The 13,875-nt window shown below is 53.3% G+C and overlaps 1 protein-coding gene across 5 annotated transcripts in view; it reads left to right on the forward strand.

Annotated features, from left to right (window-relative positions):
* The window catches only part of Gse1 (Gse1 coiled-coil protein), a 340,677-nt gene that overhangs the window by 253,888 nt on the left and 72,914 nt on the right, over positions 1-13,875 (forward strand). The window lies entirely within an intron of this gene.

Raw genomic sequence — 13,875 nt, forward strand, 5'->3', positions numbered from 1 at the left:
CGTGACCGCAGGTCGTGAGGGCTGGGCTGCGTGTGGCCGCTTGTTCTAAGAATGAGCTGGATTTTTATTTCTTCTTTCCCTGAGCCCTGGCACACTGTTTCTGTTGAAGTTAGGGCATTTGTGAGATGCAGAGGTGTTGGGGTGCTGTAGAAGTAGGGGTCAGGGGGCCCTCGTGCTTGATATGATCTGCTGTTCCCTGAAGATTATTTCGGAATAATTTTGCTAGGGAAAGGTGCACGTGGCTGGGTGTTGGATTAACGTTGCCTTTTTTGTTTTTGTTTTTTTCTTGTGTGTTCTCTGGGTCCTGAGGCTCTTGGCAGGCAGGCCCCCATCGCTCTGGAGTCCTCGCAGAAGAAGAGAAGTGAGCCAAGAACCAGCCTGGGCTGGACTCAGCTCCAGGGAGCTGGCCTTGGTTGCCCTGACCTAGGGCACAGGCTGTCACAGAGTTAATATAGCAGAGATGAAGGGTTACATGGAAGAGGGGGATAGTGGTATTAATTTTGCCTGCAGGATGGTTGTACATGGCTCTCCGAGTTTCTTTGTGGCTCCTGCAGTGTCCAGCCCTACCCTGTGACAAATCTGGTCTGTTTCCTGGAGTTTCCAGTCCCTTGCAGTTGTTTGTCTGGAGACAGGGTCTCACTGTGTAGCTCTGGCTGGCCTGGGACTCACAGAGATTCCCCTGTCTCAGCTTCACTGGTGCTGGGATGAAAGGTGTGTGCCACAGAAAGGTGTGTGCCAACAGCACCTGGCCCCAGGCAGTTTTTATTGGAAGATTATCTCTCAGCCACTCACAATCCCATCTCTCCTCCTCAGGGTCTGATCTGAAATAGCAATTGTCAGCTTCTAGCTAGTCTCCCTGTTCCCCTCAGTTCACGTCCATATTTCCTTTCAGAGATCCAGCCAAAATTAGAGCCAGGACAGGGAATTCCCAGCTTCCAACAGTGTTATCTCTGCAGGAGGTCAGGCGTCCTCTGGAGCCCAGCCATGTCCCCATGGGAAGATGTATGTCATAGCCCCTTCAGAGTCCTGCCATATCCTACTATCTTTGACCAGGAGAGCGGGGAAGGTACTTTCCTTTTTGCTTCTCCAGCGCCTCTCTAGGGCCTTGGAGATGGCTGGTGGCAAGAGGAATCTTCCTAAGTACTGGGCAGCTCAAAAGGGCAGGTGTTTGAAATCTACACCCCACTCCACCTGCCACCCAAGGGCTGCCTGGTGATTTGCTTGTCAGGTGACTGATTCTGTATTTACACAGGGAGCCTCTAAAGAGAAGGAGGAAGTGTCACACTGGGAAATTCAGAGCTATTAGAGGAGTCAGCCTTGGCTGGGATTAGGCCCTAGGCTTTCGGGTCAGCAAGGTGAATCCTGCTAGTTCTGATCCTTCAGAGAGGGGAGGGCCTGGCCCCCTCCCCAGGAAGGAGGGCTCAGTTAAATTAGCCACGGGATGAAGGTTCTTCACTTACTGGAGTTTGTTTCCCGAAGGTCCCCGCTAGGGTTTTCCACCCTGTGAGCGGAGTGTAGTATTAGGCACACCTGCAATGTGTGTATCATTCCAGCTGCAGGTGGTTTGGGGACCCTCCCATACACCCTGTGGGATGGGCACTGCTACCTTACCCTCCTCACCAATCTGCCCAAGAGGCCCAGCTTTGGCCCATTCTGGAAGTGTCACTGTGGGATCTGTTATCTGCCACTTCAGGAGGGGATTTCCAAGCCTCAGAGCAGCGGGTGTCTGGTCAGCTGTGGTCAGTAGTAGTTTTAGTTGAGAGGCAGTGTGAGTTGGCCCACAGAGGACCTGGAATCTGAGTTCTAGGTTTTGTCCCAAGCCTTTGGGCCCTGGCTTCTGTCCTCAAGATCAGGTCCTAGCAAAGGGCCTGTAACCAACCACCAAGAGCCAGGGGCCAGAACCTACCAACTAGCTACTGCTGGGGAGTGGGAGGGTGGTCCTAGTTAGGTTGGCCCTAGATACTGGCTTCTCTTGCTAGAGTGTACAATGGGTCTGAAGTCCAACTCTGCATCTTCCCAGCCTCAGCATTGGCAGGTAAGGAAAGTTCCCAGAGATCCTCGGTTTTCCCCTCAGTGATTTGGATCCACAGTATCGTCTCCCTAAGATCCAGTAGTCATATGGTGTGAAGGTTCCGTTGGCATGCGGCAGTCCTGTGCTTTCATGGCGTCCCTGATGGCTCTCTCATCACCATGGTGGGCTTGAGCAGTGGTCATGGAGCTCAGGTTCACTGGCCAGGCCTAAGATCGCTTACTGGGCTAATTGTCCATCTTTGGTGTAAGGAGCCTATGAAGAAGATTTGAGGAATGGAGTGTGTTTTGTTTTGTTTTGTTTTGTTTTTGAGAGTCCCATGTATCCCGGCCTGGCCTGGAACTTGCTGTATAACCCATGCTGACCTCAAACTCCCTGTCTGCCTTCCTCCACCCTCAAGTGGTAGGGTATAAAATCAATGGCTGCTTGGCTAACTACCGTACTCGTTAAGGTTTTAATTGGTATAGTTACCGAGATGAACATTTTCGCAGAAATTCACAGGATTTACTGGCGGAGCGGGGACTTGAACGTGGTGCTTTGGGCCAGGCTTCCTGACTTCACGTTGAGAAGTGTTTATTCATCGGCTAGAGGGAATGGCTTGGCCAGTCAGCTTCCCCTGCAGAGAGAAAGAACATGTGCACAGGGCTTGCAGGTGACAGATGACATACCTTTCCTGCGGTCCCCTATCCAGCTTTCTCCTGTGTGTGTGTCTGCCTGGATCCCCACGTCCCTGAACGCCACAGGACTTTGTGATCCATGCAGGCGGAGACTGAGCGTCTCCTTTTTTCTTGGCCTGCTGCCAGACCAATAACGGCAGTCGTAAAAAATAAAAAGAATAATAAAATACGGAGAAGGAAGAGGTTGCAGCCACTTTGCATACGCGGCGCGTTCCATGCCAGACTTGCTCATTCAACAATCAACGCTGGGAGGTCAGGCTATGCCTGCCCCACTTGACAGCAAAGGAAACTGAGGCACAAGGGAGAGTGAGGTCACTCGAGCAGTAAAGGAGCAGCAAAGGGCTCAGCTGGGCCCTGACCCCTGACCCCAGGCAGTCTGGCTCCAGAGTTTCTGCTTAATAAATATTTGTTGACCCGTCAGGGAGGGATGGCGGCTGGTATTGGCGGTGGCGCCCTCCTGGGGCCCCTTATCTTGTTCCTAGCTGTTGGCTGACCCTGCCCTGGCCCCAAGCTGAACTCCTGGTGACCTCACCTCCCCCAGGATTCCCTGTCCACAGTCAGAAAGGATGCTCTGAGGCCTGCAGCGAAGGAACTGAGGCCTGAGAGGACCCTGGCTGGTGGCTGTAGAATTATCCTTATCTCCCTTGGAACATCTTCTGTACCCCAAAACGGCCTCTTGAGATCATAGTGAATCATTTCTGACCTGGTCCTTACTGAGCAGCTTACCCTGCCACAAGTTGGGGTAATGGAAGAGTAAAGGCCCTCAGAGACTGTGTCCAGAGTGGTCCAGCCTATATGTAAGGCTGGATATGGACTGTGCTCAGGACTTGTGGGGTGTAGGCTGTACAGGCCAAAGAACCAGGGCAGCCTCCCTTGCTAGCCTACACCCATCTTCTGACTATATCTTTTTGAGATTTGAGGGGTCTTAAGGAGACCTGCTCTTGGGTTAGTGTAGGCCTGGAAAAAGGTGTGGCCCCTTTTGCAGTGGCAGCATCTTTCAGCTCACACTCGGGTGATTGCATCGGGCTCACACCTAGCTCTTTGGGGGCAATCACTAATTTCTGTCGGATACCCCTGAGAGTTGGGGAGGGACTGCCACATTTGGGTCTGTCAACTGGGAGAGCCAGGGCCCCTTTTGTCTCAGCTGTGACTCAGGCCCTCTGACTAGGGTCTGGCTCTCGTCCTGCTCAATTTCATGTTCATTAAGGTTCCCTCTTGCTTCAGTGTCTCTCCGGTGCCACGGGAGGGCATCGATCTGCCCCTCTGACTTCTTATCTTCTTGACTCTTCCCGCTGTGGGAGCAAATGATCCTGAGGATGCTTGGTTCTGTCTCGAGGAGGGAAATGAAGGGTACACTTCCTCCATGGAGGACAGTGGCCAGTGGGAGGACCTGGCCAGGCATACTGTCCCCAGCAGAGCCAGCCAGAGCCAGAGGGTCTCAGCCTCTGGTATTTACTCCAAGCTCCGTGTTTTCTGTCTGCTTTCTTCTGGTGGTGGTCGTGGGTCTTCGAAGTGACAGGGTTCATGAGATCTAATCAATTGTCCACCTCGGCAGTTTGGAGCTGAGGACACTTGCCAGAAGGTCTCAGGCCTGTGTCTTCCAGTTTTCTGTGGCCCCTGGGTAAAGCTGGTATTCCCACACTCTTCAGGAAGAACCACATAGGTTGGGTTTTTTTGTTTTTCCACCCTGGGACTTGAGCCCAAAGCCTTGAACATGCCAGGTAAATGCTCCAGCAAGTTACATCTCCCCAACTTTCTTTGTAGTCTTTATTTTTGAGACAAGGGCTCCCTAAGTAGCTGAGGATGGCCTGAACTTGCTTTGCACCCCAGAATGGTCTGAACTTCTCATCCTCCCATCTCAGCTTCCTGGGTGTTGTGATTATAGTCAATTGCCTCCAGGTCTGCCTTAAAATGCCCTTTCCTGTGCCCCTAGTGATTGTGTGTGTGTGTGTGTGTGTGTGTGTGTCTAGAGATGGTGCACAGGGAAGGCCTCGAACATGCTAGACCAACACTACACTACACTCCCTGAAGTGGCTGGCCTTTCTTTAGAGAAGTGGAAGACAGACTCTGGCTTTTTAGGGGTGATTCCCACAGGAAGGACTTCGCAAGTGGGGACGCCTCCCCCAGTTGGTGGTCCATTTACTGAGGAGGAAACACTGGGCGCTGGGCTAAAGAAGGGAAGAGGGGAGTTGGGAGTGAGCGAATAATTTAGACATCGTGTTCTTTCTTCTTCTTTAAAAGCCCCATATAGATTTAAGGTCCTTTTGTTAATTTAGGAACATAAAACTGTGATGTACAGCTTGGTCTGCTCGTAAAATTACAAAGTGTGGCAATATTTAGATCCCCGAAGGCTTGGGGTAAAAGGGAAAGAATGGGTGAGAATTTTTTTTTTAACACGTCTTTGGGGAAGATTCATTTTTCCGGCTTTTCCCCCACCAGGGCCAGGCCCTGTACAGCTCCATGGGGCCTCATTGCTGTCTCTCACGCTGGGTAGAACTCTGAAAATGGGGGTGTTTGGCAGACAGCCAGGCCCAGATCCTGCCCCAAGTCCCTGGACTCCCTGGCCTTGTTGGATCATGCTTACTCTGCCTTCCTCCCGTCCCCACCCACAGCGAGGCCGGAAGTGCCCTCTGACCAGGCCTGGCCTGCTGCCCAGCCAGCCTTTGGCTACTGGTTTAATGGCCTGTGAGGTCAGGAAGTCACAGACCCTTGGTCATAGAAGAGGTCAGACTGCCGAGCCCTCCCTGTCTGTGGGGACCAGTGTTGCCTGGCTCCTCTTCCCGACAGCCAGTGCAGACTGGGCTCATGCAGGCCTGGCCCAGGCCAGACCCTGCCGTGCCACTGAGTGGTGACAGTGGGAGCATGTGTGCCTGGCCTAATTCCACCCTCTGAGGTGGAACATGGATTGAGTATCAGGGTGACAGACAGATTCTGAGTGCTATGTCTGAGGGGTTTTCTGGTTCTGTAGAAAAGGAGAAGGTTCTGTTGGAGGTGGGGGGCAAAGGCTGTGTCCATGAGGGGACCCCAGCTTTCCTCCTTGATGACGCCTTCGGGGCAAGGCTCTGGAGTCTGTGTGCCTTTAAAAAAAAAAAAAAAAGCTAGGCTCTTGCAGAAGTCAGAGGTCCCAAGGGGGGTAGGTGGGAGAAAGTGGAGCTTTGGGTAGGAGCCACACTGCCCTCACGTCGTGCATGAGTCTCATTCTGTGATCTAGGGGAGGCCGGAAGATTGGACCTTGTTTTCAGGGCCCAGGATCAACAGGAGGAGGCAGGGTAGGTCCTGGACTAGAGTCTTGGGGCTATGGCATCCGTGGGCGTGGTAACAGAGGATTTGAGGCCAGTGGAGTGTTGGCATCACTCTTGGAGTACCCTAATGTCATCACACATCTGATGTCAGAAAAGCTGGGCTCTGCTGTGAGCAAAGGGGACCCAGTATTTTTTGATTTGTTTTTCTCTGTGTTTATGTGTGTGTGGGTGTGTGCATGGTCCTTCATAGGTATGGAGGTCAGAGGAAAACTTGTGGGTGTCAGTTCTCTCCTCCCACCATGTGGGTCCTGGGGATGAAGTCAGGTTTCAGGTTTAGCAGCAAATGCCTTGACCTACTGAGCCAGTTTGCCGGCCTGACCCAACAGTTTTGCTTTTTGTTTTTTGTTGTTTTTTTTTTAATCTTTTTTTGTGTGTGGGGGGCAGTTTCGAGACAGGTTTCTCTGTATCTTTGGAACCTTCCTGGAACTTGCTCTGTTTTAGTTTTTTGTTTGTTTTTCAAGACAGGGTTTTTCTATATTAACAGTCCTGGCTATCCTGAAACTCACTCTGTAGACCAGGCTAGCCTCGAGCTCAGGGATCCACCAGCCTCTTCCTCCTGAGTGCTGGGATTAAAGACGTGTGCCACCATTGCCTGGCCTGTGGGTTTCTCTGCATAGCCTAGGCTGTCCTAGGACTCGCTTTGTAGACCAAGGTGGCCTTGAACTCGGAGATCCACCTGCTTCTGCCTTCTGAATGATAGGACTAAGGACATGCAGCAGCACCACCACCACCTGGCCTTTTACTGTTTTGTTTTTGGGGTGTTTTTTTTTTTTTTGAGACAGACCCGCCTCATACAGAGATCTCCCTGCCTCTGCCTCCCAGTGCTGGGCCACTGTGCCCAGCTTATCCGACATTTTGAAGCTGTCCATTCAGTGTGCCGAGCCCAGGCATATAGAGGTACAGCTGAGAAGTCTTGAAGGATCGTCCTGTGCAGAGCGGTCGTCTGTAACTCTGAAAGAGGCACAGAGGTGTCTAGGGAGCTAGGATATGGGTCCTGGGTGGCCAAATACCAGAAAGAAAGAGAAGGTGTTGGCCTCCTGGGATCTGATGGATGGGTGCTCAAACATGGAGGCTCTGGCAGAGGCCCTGAGGCACCAGGGATGGCCATGCAAAGGGAAAGGAAGGATAAATATAGGGTGGGAGAACTCAGTGCATGAGGCTGTCACCTCTGCAGATCCTCTGGCTTCCAGGTGACCACTGTGGCTCTGGGTGGCTGTTCTGTGGCATGGAGTCATGACGAGCGGAGATCGTCCATGGGGACATGAGGTTCAAGCATGGCTCTCTTGCCTGCTATCCTTGACTCCGGGAACTGGAGGATAAGGGAGTGATGATTATAGGGGGTTTTAGGGTGTCTTTGAGGGGTCCACAGGATTTGGAAGGCGGTCAGTTTCTCTACTGCAATACCCAAGCAGGGAGCCTGGTGGGGGTGGGAGCAGAGTACCTGTTCCTTCCATCCTGGCTTCTTGACCGTGTGTCTTCTCTGGGCGGGTTATTTCACCGGTTCTTTCCCTTGTCTATTACATGAGACTAGCCATGCATCCTACTGAAGATCATCTGTCCTGAGAGTCAGTAACCTCCCGTGCAGGAAGAAGGGATAGAATGCTCTGGAATTGGGGGCTGACTTATTCTTGGGTCATTAGTTCTCAGCTGTGGCTTCATGCCACCCCTGGGTGCCAGAGCAGAGGCCCTGATCATGTCAAGCCTGAAGGAGGGCATTGCTTGTGGGCCCCTGCAAGACACCAGGGAGCCTCTGCTCTCGAAATGGTCACAGGTGACAAGTTGCAGGTAAGGAAATAGCTCATCCTGGAGACTCCCACGCTGACCCACCTCCCACGCCAACAGACCCTGAGGCTTGTGGGATAGAGTTTCTCTGACTGGATCCTCTCCAGGAAGAAGTTTAGGTTCTTATAAATGCTTTTGCGTCTTGCCCCCTGAGGACTCCAGCCTCACCCAGCAATGTCGGAGCGGCGGGCAGATGGAACCTCATCTCTGACCCAGTCTTCTTTGAACTGCCCCCGACACTGCCCACCCCCTTGTCACTCTGGCTTGTAATTCATTTAGGATTAGCTCCCAGGCCTCTCACAGGCCTAACTTCTGTTGTCTTGGTAACCGTGTCAACCGTTTGCTGGTTTCTGTGATTATCTGACAAGAGAAGGGGGGGCAGCAGGGACATGAAAGAGGGTAAGGGGGGGCGGCATGGGTCTTAATGGAACTCTCGGCAGAGACCTGGTAGGCGTGGAGGGGATGGGTGCTGTCAGACCCACAGCTGCGCGGCAGGGGCTCCCAGTGGGGGCTCTCACCACTTCCTGCCACTCGAGGAGCCTGAGAGCATCATCGCCTCAGCTCACCTTTATCTCAGATCCTCAGACGCTCGGAGACAAGGTGTTAGTCCCCTCCCCCACCTCCATGCTGGGAAAGTTCCCTTGTGGGCAGCTCTGGACACAGCAACATTGGGAGACTGTGGGAGAGGGCCATCACCATCTGGGACAAAGACAACTGGTTGAGCTGTGCAGACCAGAAACCTACTAGCCCAGGACGCTGGCAACAGGATGCCAGATGGAGTCAAGACAACACCAGTGTGACTCTGTGGACTGGCCTCTGCCCCCTGTGCCTGCCACTGCAGTCACAGCTAGGAGGTGGGGGGGGGGGGAGTGCCTGCTGCAGGGTGTCTAAAGAGCCCTTCTACCTTCAGGTCTGGCTGTTGGCTCTCGCTATAGGTGAGGGCCTCAGTGGGCCGAGATGGGGCATCCTCTTCCATGAGGTGCTCAGTGAGGTCTGGGCTTCCTCACAGCCTCTGATGTAATTAATGGCAGGAATTGTGGTGGCTTATGCAGGCAAGAGGCCCCATGGCCCCCTAGGGCCTGGCCTCAGATACCAGAGCCTCTTCCACACCACATTCTGTCCGTTAGCAGAGAGGGAGGAGCGCCAGGCCATGCTCAGCTGGAAGGAGTCCATCCCTTGATAGGGCGGGAACCACCACGTTGAAGAGCTGATGGGATGGGAGATTGTGGAAGCTGCCTCTTGGGAGGAGAGTCAGCCTGCTGCAGGCTCTTCGGGAAGCCTTCTTTTTCCAGGTAGGAGGCCTAACTTCTGGGCCTGGACTAGACTCTGTCCTCTGGAGTCTGCCTTTGGGGCTTCCATGCAGTCTAGGCTGTGGGCCTGAAGAAGCTCAGGCACCTCTGTGTGGGTTCCCCCAGCTCAGCAGCCCTGTGAAAGTGTTGTGTGAGGGCCTACGCGCGCAGGGTGCCGCTCTGGTCACTGGAGGAGCAGCCCCTCCCTGGAGTGAGGGGAGGACTAGATGCCTTTCAGGGAGCTGCTAATGATCCACGTCTGATTTTTTATGAACCTCCCTGGTAAATTATTAATTTGGGCCAGAAATGAAAGTGTGGAACCGGATAAGCTCATGAATATTCATGGACGAGTTGAGCATGGGTTGATCAGTGGCTGGAGCGGCCAGCCAAGCTCCTGACCCAGATACATGCGGGCAAAGCTCTGGGAACCTCCCCTCCCACTGCTAGGGCTGTAGGTGGGGCTGGTGACTCACAGCTCACTGTAGTGGCCAACGTTGGAATGGCTGGAGCAGAAGTCAGACACTCCCTGTCACTAGTGGAGACACAGCCATGACTAGTGACTCCTTGGACCAGATAGGGAACATTCCCGGATGAAGGTCCCCTTAAAAGATGGCTTTTGGAAGCCGGGCGGTGGTGGCGCACACCTTTAATCCCAGCACTTGGGAGGCAGAGACAGGCGGATCTCTGTGAGTTCGAGACCAGCCTGGTCTGCAAGAGCTAGTTCCAGGACAGGCTCCAAAGCCTCAGAGAAACCCTGTCTCGAAAAACAAAACAAAAAAACCAAAAACAACAACAACAAAAAAAAGATGGCCTTTGGGTCTGGTGGTAGTGGCTAGTGGCACACACCTTTAATCCCAGCACTTGAGAGGCAGAGGCAGTCAGATCTCTGCGCTCAAAGCCAGCCTGATGTACAGAGAGAGTTCCAGGACAGCCAGGGCTTTATTAAAAAAAAAAAGGATGCCCTTTGGGTCTGGGAACCCGGTGAGAGGGCCACTGGGCCTCCCTGCTGTGACCTGAGGGCATTGCCTTACAGCCTGCTGTAATAGCCAGCTGCCATCTCGGGCTGCTCCAACAGGACCCTTTCCTCCCTACCCTGCCTGGCAGCTCTGTCCAGAGGTCAGGCCTTAGAAGGGCTGTCCCGCTCTGACCTGCCCCAGTCACACCTCTGCACAGACTGTCCCCTCACCAGGCTTCAAAGCTCCTCCCTATCAGTTGCTCGTCCACCAGCCCCAGGTCTGTGACATGCTGTGGGACTCTAGAGGGTACCATGATTTCAGAGGCCAGAGCTGTTTTCTGAAAATTTTAGCAGTTATCTTGTGTTGTGAGGTGGGGGGTTTCTGGGCCACAGTGTGCCTGTGGAGGTCAAAGGACTACTTGCAGAAATCAGTTTCCACCATATGGCTCTTTGAGGATTGAACTCAGACCATTAGACTCGGTGGCAAGTCCATTTACCTGCTGAGCTGTCCAACTGGCTCAAGAGTTTGTGTTTCAGACAGGATCTTTCTATACAACACAGACTGGCCTTGAATCTTCCATCCTCTTGTCTCAGTCTCCTGAGTGGTGAGGTCACAGACCTGCACCCCCACATCTGGATGGCAGCCTAGGATTTGGATCTGCAGAATCCCTGTTGGGAGGACTTGGGCAAGTTGCTTGCTGAACTTCCTGCCTCTGTTGTACCTACTTAGGATTCGGAGAGCGAGTTTGTTTACTTAACGCACTTGATGAGGCCGGCTATGGTGGCACACAACTGTGATCCCAGCATTTGGGACACTGAGGCAGGAGTGCTTTGAGTTTGAGTCCAGCCTGGACTACAGGATAAGACCGCTATCTCCAAAAATAAAATAAGCAAATAAAGCCTGAGAGCCCAGGGCTGGCTCTCCAGTTCTGTACGGTGCAGGAGTTAATTACGTGATGGCCGCCGTCCTCCTTGTATCTTCCAAGGATCGGATCTGCAGGGCAGTGCTCCCAGCCTCACAGGCCGTTGGCTGCCTGCTTCTGCCATCCAGCCTGTGGTGCCCCTCAGAGCCAGCCTGAACTGTATGGGTTTCTATGTTCTCACTGTAGGCTTTGCACCTCCCTAGGCCTGGACAGGCCACCAGGGCATGGAGCCAAGGAGTCGCCCCCTGAACATCGGGTGGCAAGGAGGGGTACAGAAAGGAATGAGGTATCTGGTGGCCCTCTGTGAGCTACCCCCCTAGGTTCACAGGCTGAGCTGACCTCTGCCCTCGCAGGCCTGTCCAGAGAGGTAGCCCCCAGGTCAGATGGGATTAAAGGTCAGTCCCCGGGCCTCTTTGGGGCCAGGGAGCACTGAAGACCTTGGCCCTTAGTCAGTATGGCTCTCAAGGGCCATGGCCTTGGGAATATCCTTTGGGCCCAGAGTACAGGAAAAAGCTGCTTCCAGGAGCTCACCTTTGGCCAGTCCTTGGCCTTGCTGATGACTGTGGCCACTGTACACCTGCCCTACAGGGTCAAGGGTGACACAAGGCATTTTATTGGAAGCCTTGAAACCAGCACGTCCGCCCGCTTGGGTTTTTATCCAGAGTCAGAAACCTTTGACTCAAGGCTCCGTCACCTCCAGGGTGCTAGGGCGCAGAGTGGACAGCCAGCCAACAGGTTGGACCGGTGTGGTGAGCCGAGTGGGCAGAATGCTAAGCAAACAGCCACCGGGCAGCACTGTTCTTGCCTGGCTGGATAGAGACATGGGTGCTTGGCAGCTGCCAGACAGTTCCCCAACACCTGGCCATGCCAGGCCTAGGCAGTGGGGAGGAGTGAAAGTCAGCCATAGGTCTTGCCTCCCAGGCTCTTCTCAGAACGGGCCTGGGGTTCAGTAGGCTGTGAGTTCCCTGCGCCCGGATCCACGGATGTGCCAGATTCCAGCCTGGAGCAGACTAGGAGGCCTTCCTGCATGAGGTGGTGCTCCAAGCAGATAATGCGTGTGGGTCATTATGGGAAGGGGTTTTGGGGACAGGGTTTCGCCTCTCAGGAGTCACAGCTGGGCTGGGTGCTCTGAAGGATCCTCCTGGATCTTGCTGAAGAGAGCTCAGGCTGTGACCTGTCAAGGAGCCAGATGTGAGATTTACCTTTGAGCCCCCCAGGTAGACATACCTTTCCCAGACCATAGCCTAGGTGCAGGCCTAGATTTGCATGGTTACCCCAGACCCAACACCTGGCTTTACGTCAGAAGCTTGAGGCAGTTAGTAGTTAGCAGTTGAGCCATAATGCCTCTTGTTCCTGAGAGGGACTGCTGGCTCCTGCTGGCTCCCAAGCTGGCCAGCATAGATAGAGATCATGGCCTCTGTCACCAGGAAGTACCACAGGCCATGCTGGTCTCAGCCCTGGGGCAGGTACAGATGCTGGCAGCTAAGGTCTTCTAAGGTCACTAGGACCTGAGGCACCTCCTGGGGAGTGAAACCCGAGGGGTGGGGAGGGACAAGTCAAAGGTAACAGCACCTGGTTGGGGAGGGTAGGCAGATCCTGCCTACAGTGTCCTTATGAGTTTGCTGGGGCAGGTCACTGGCATTGCGAGGCATGCACGTTTAGAGCTTGGGGGACACCCTGGTGGTGCCCGTACACAAAATGGGGAAGTAAGGTTGGGGTGTGCACAGGAACCCCCAGGAGGTAGTTCCTTTAAGGAAGGGGTAGGTCCACTGTTGGGGGTGGGGTTGGCTTTGCCTTCCCTCCTCCAGGCGTCCCCTCCTCCTTCTCTCCAGGGTAGGTTAGAGGGAGCAGACCTGGAAAGAGACACCCAGCTGGGGGTCCCCAGTACTGTTCTTCCTCAATGTGATTATCATTAATAAGGTACCCAAAAGGGACCTGAGGGTTGCTGGAGCTTTCTGGAAGGCACATGGGTCTACTGTTGGGGATAAAAGCAGGTTGACGACCCAAGACATCCAAAGGGAAGAGTAAGTGACCAGAGGTAAGGATGGGAGACAGTGTTGTGTTACAGATGTGACCTGGTGTATGGAAAAGCTACTTATATTTATGGGGGACCTGGATCAGAGGTCGGGACTGGAGGGGCTTCTGTGGATTTATTCATCCACCCTCAGCCTCACACCGAAGAGGAAACTGCACAGAGAGGCTGAGTGACTTGTTCCATGTTGCACAGACAGGCAGTGGTAGAGCAGGGTTTAAATTGCTGCGTTCAGATTGTAGTTGTGTGTTCTCGGTTCTTCACTTCTTCACAACCGCCATGGCTGGGTCTTGACCAGAGATGCATGCGCTCTTGGAATCTTCTCTTTCAGAGCTTATCCTTGCTGGGGCATGGCACAGATCTTTATCTCTGTGGCTATAAACTATTCCATTGTGGTACTGGGTTCTCTTTTGGCTCTGAAGAGCCAGTGTGTGGGCCCTATGTGGACAGTGGTCATTTCTTTGTGTGGGGCCTTAGTGGCTGCTTCGCAGGGCCACTAAGCGATGCCACTTTCTGTCGGAATCTCAAGCGAGGCCTGGTGGCACGTGTCTTTAACCCCAGCGTTCAGAGGTGGGTAGACCTTTGAGTTGGAGGACAGCCAGAGCTACACAGAGAAACCTTGTCTCAAAAATTGACAACAAGGGCTGGAGAGATGGCTCAGCGGTTAAGAGCATTGCCTGCTCTTCCAAAGGTCCTGAGTTCAATTCCCAGCAACCACTTGGTGGCTCACAACCATCTGTAATGAGGTCTGGTGCCCTCTTCTGGCCTGCAGACAAACACACAGACAGAATATTGTATACATAATAAATAAATAAATAAAAATCGACAACAAAAATTTTTGTTTGTAGATGCTAGGGTGTCCAGTGGTAACTACTGGTTCAGCACA

The sequence above is a fragment of the Microtus ochrogaster genome, chromosome 4 (genome assembly GCF_000317375.1).
Source record: "Microtus ochrogaster isolate Prairie Vole_2 chromosome 4, MicOch1.0, whole genome shotgun sequence".
In the NCBI taxonomy this organism is placed as follows: Eukaryota; Metazoa; Chordata; class Mammalia; order Rodentia; family Cricetidae; genus Microtus; species Microtus ochrogaster.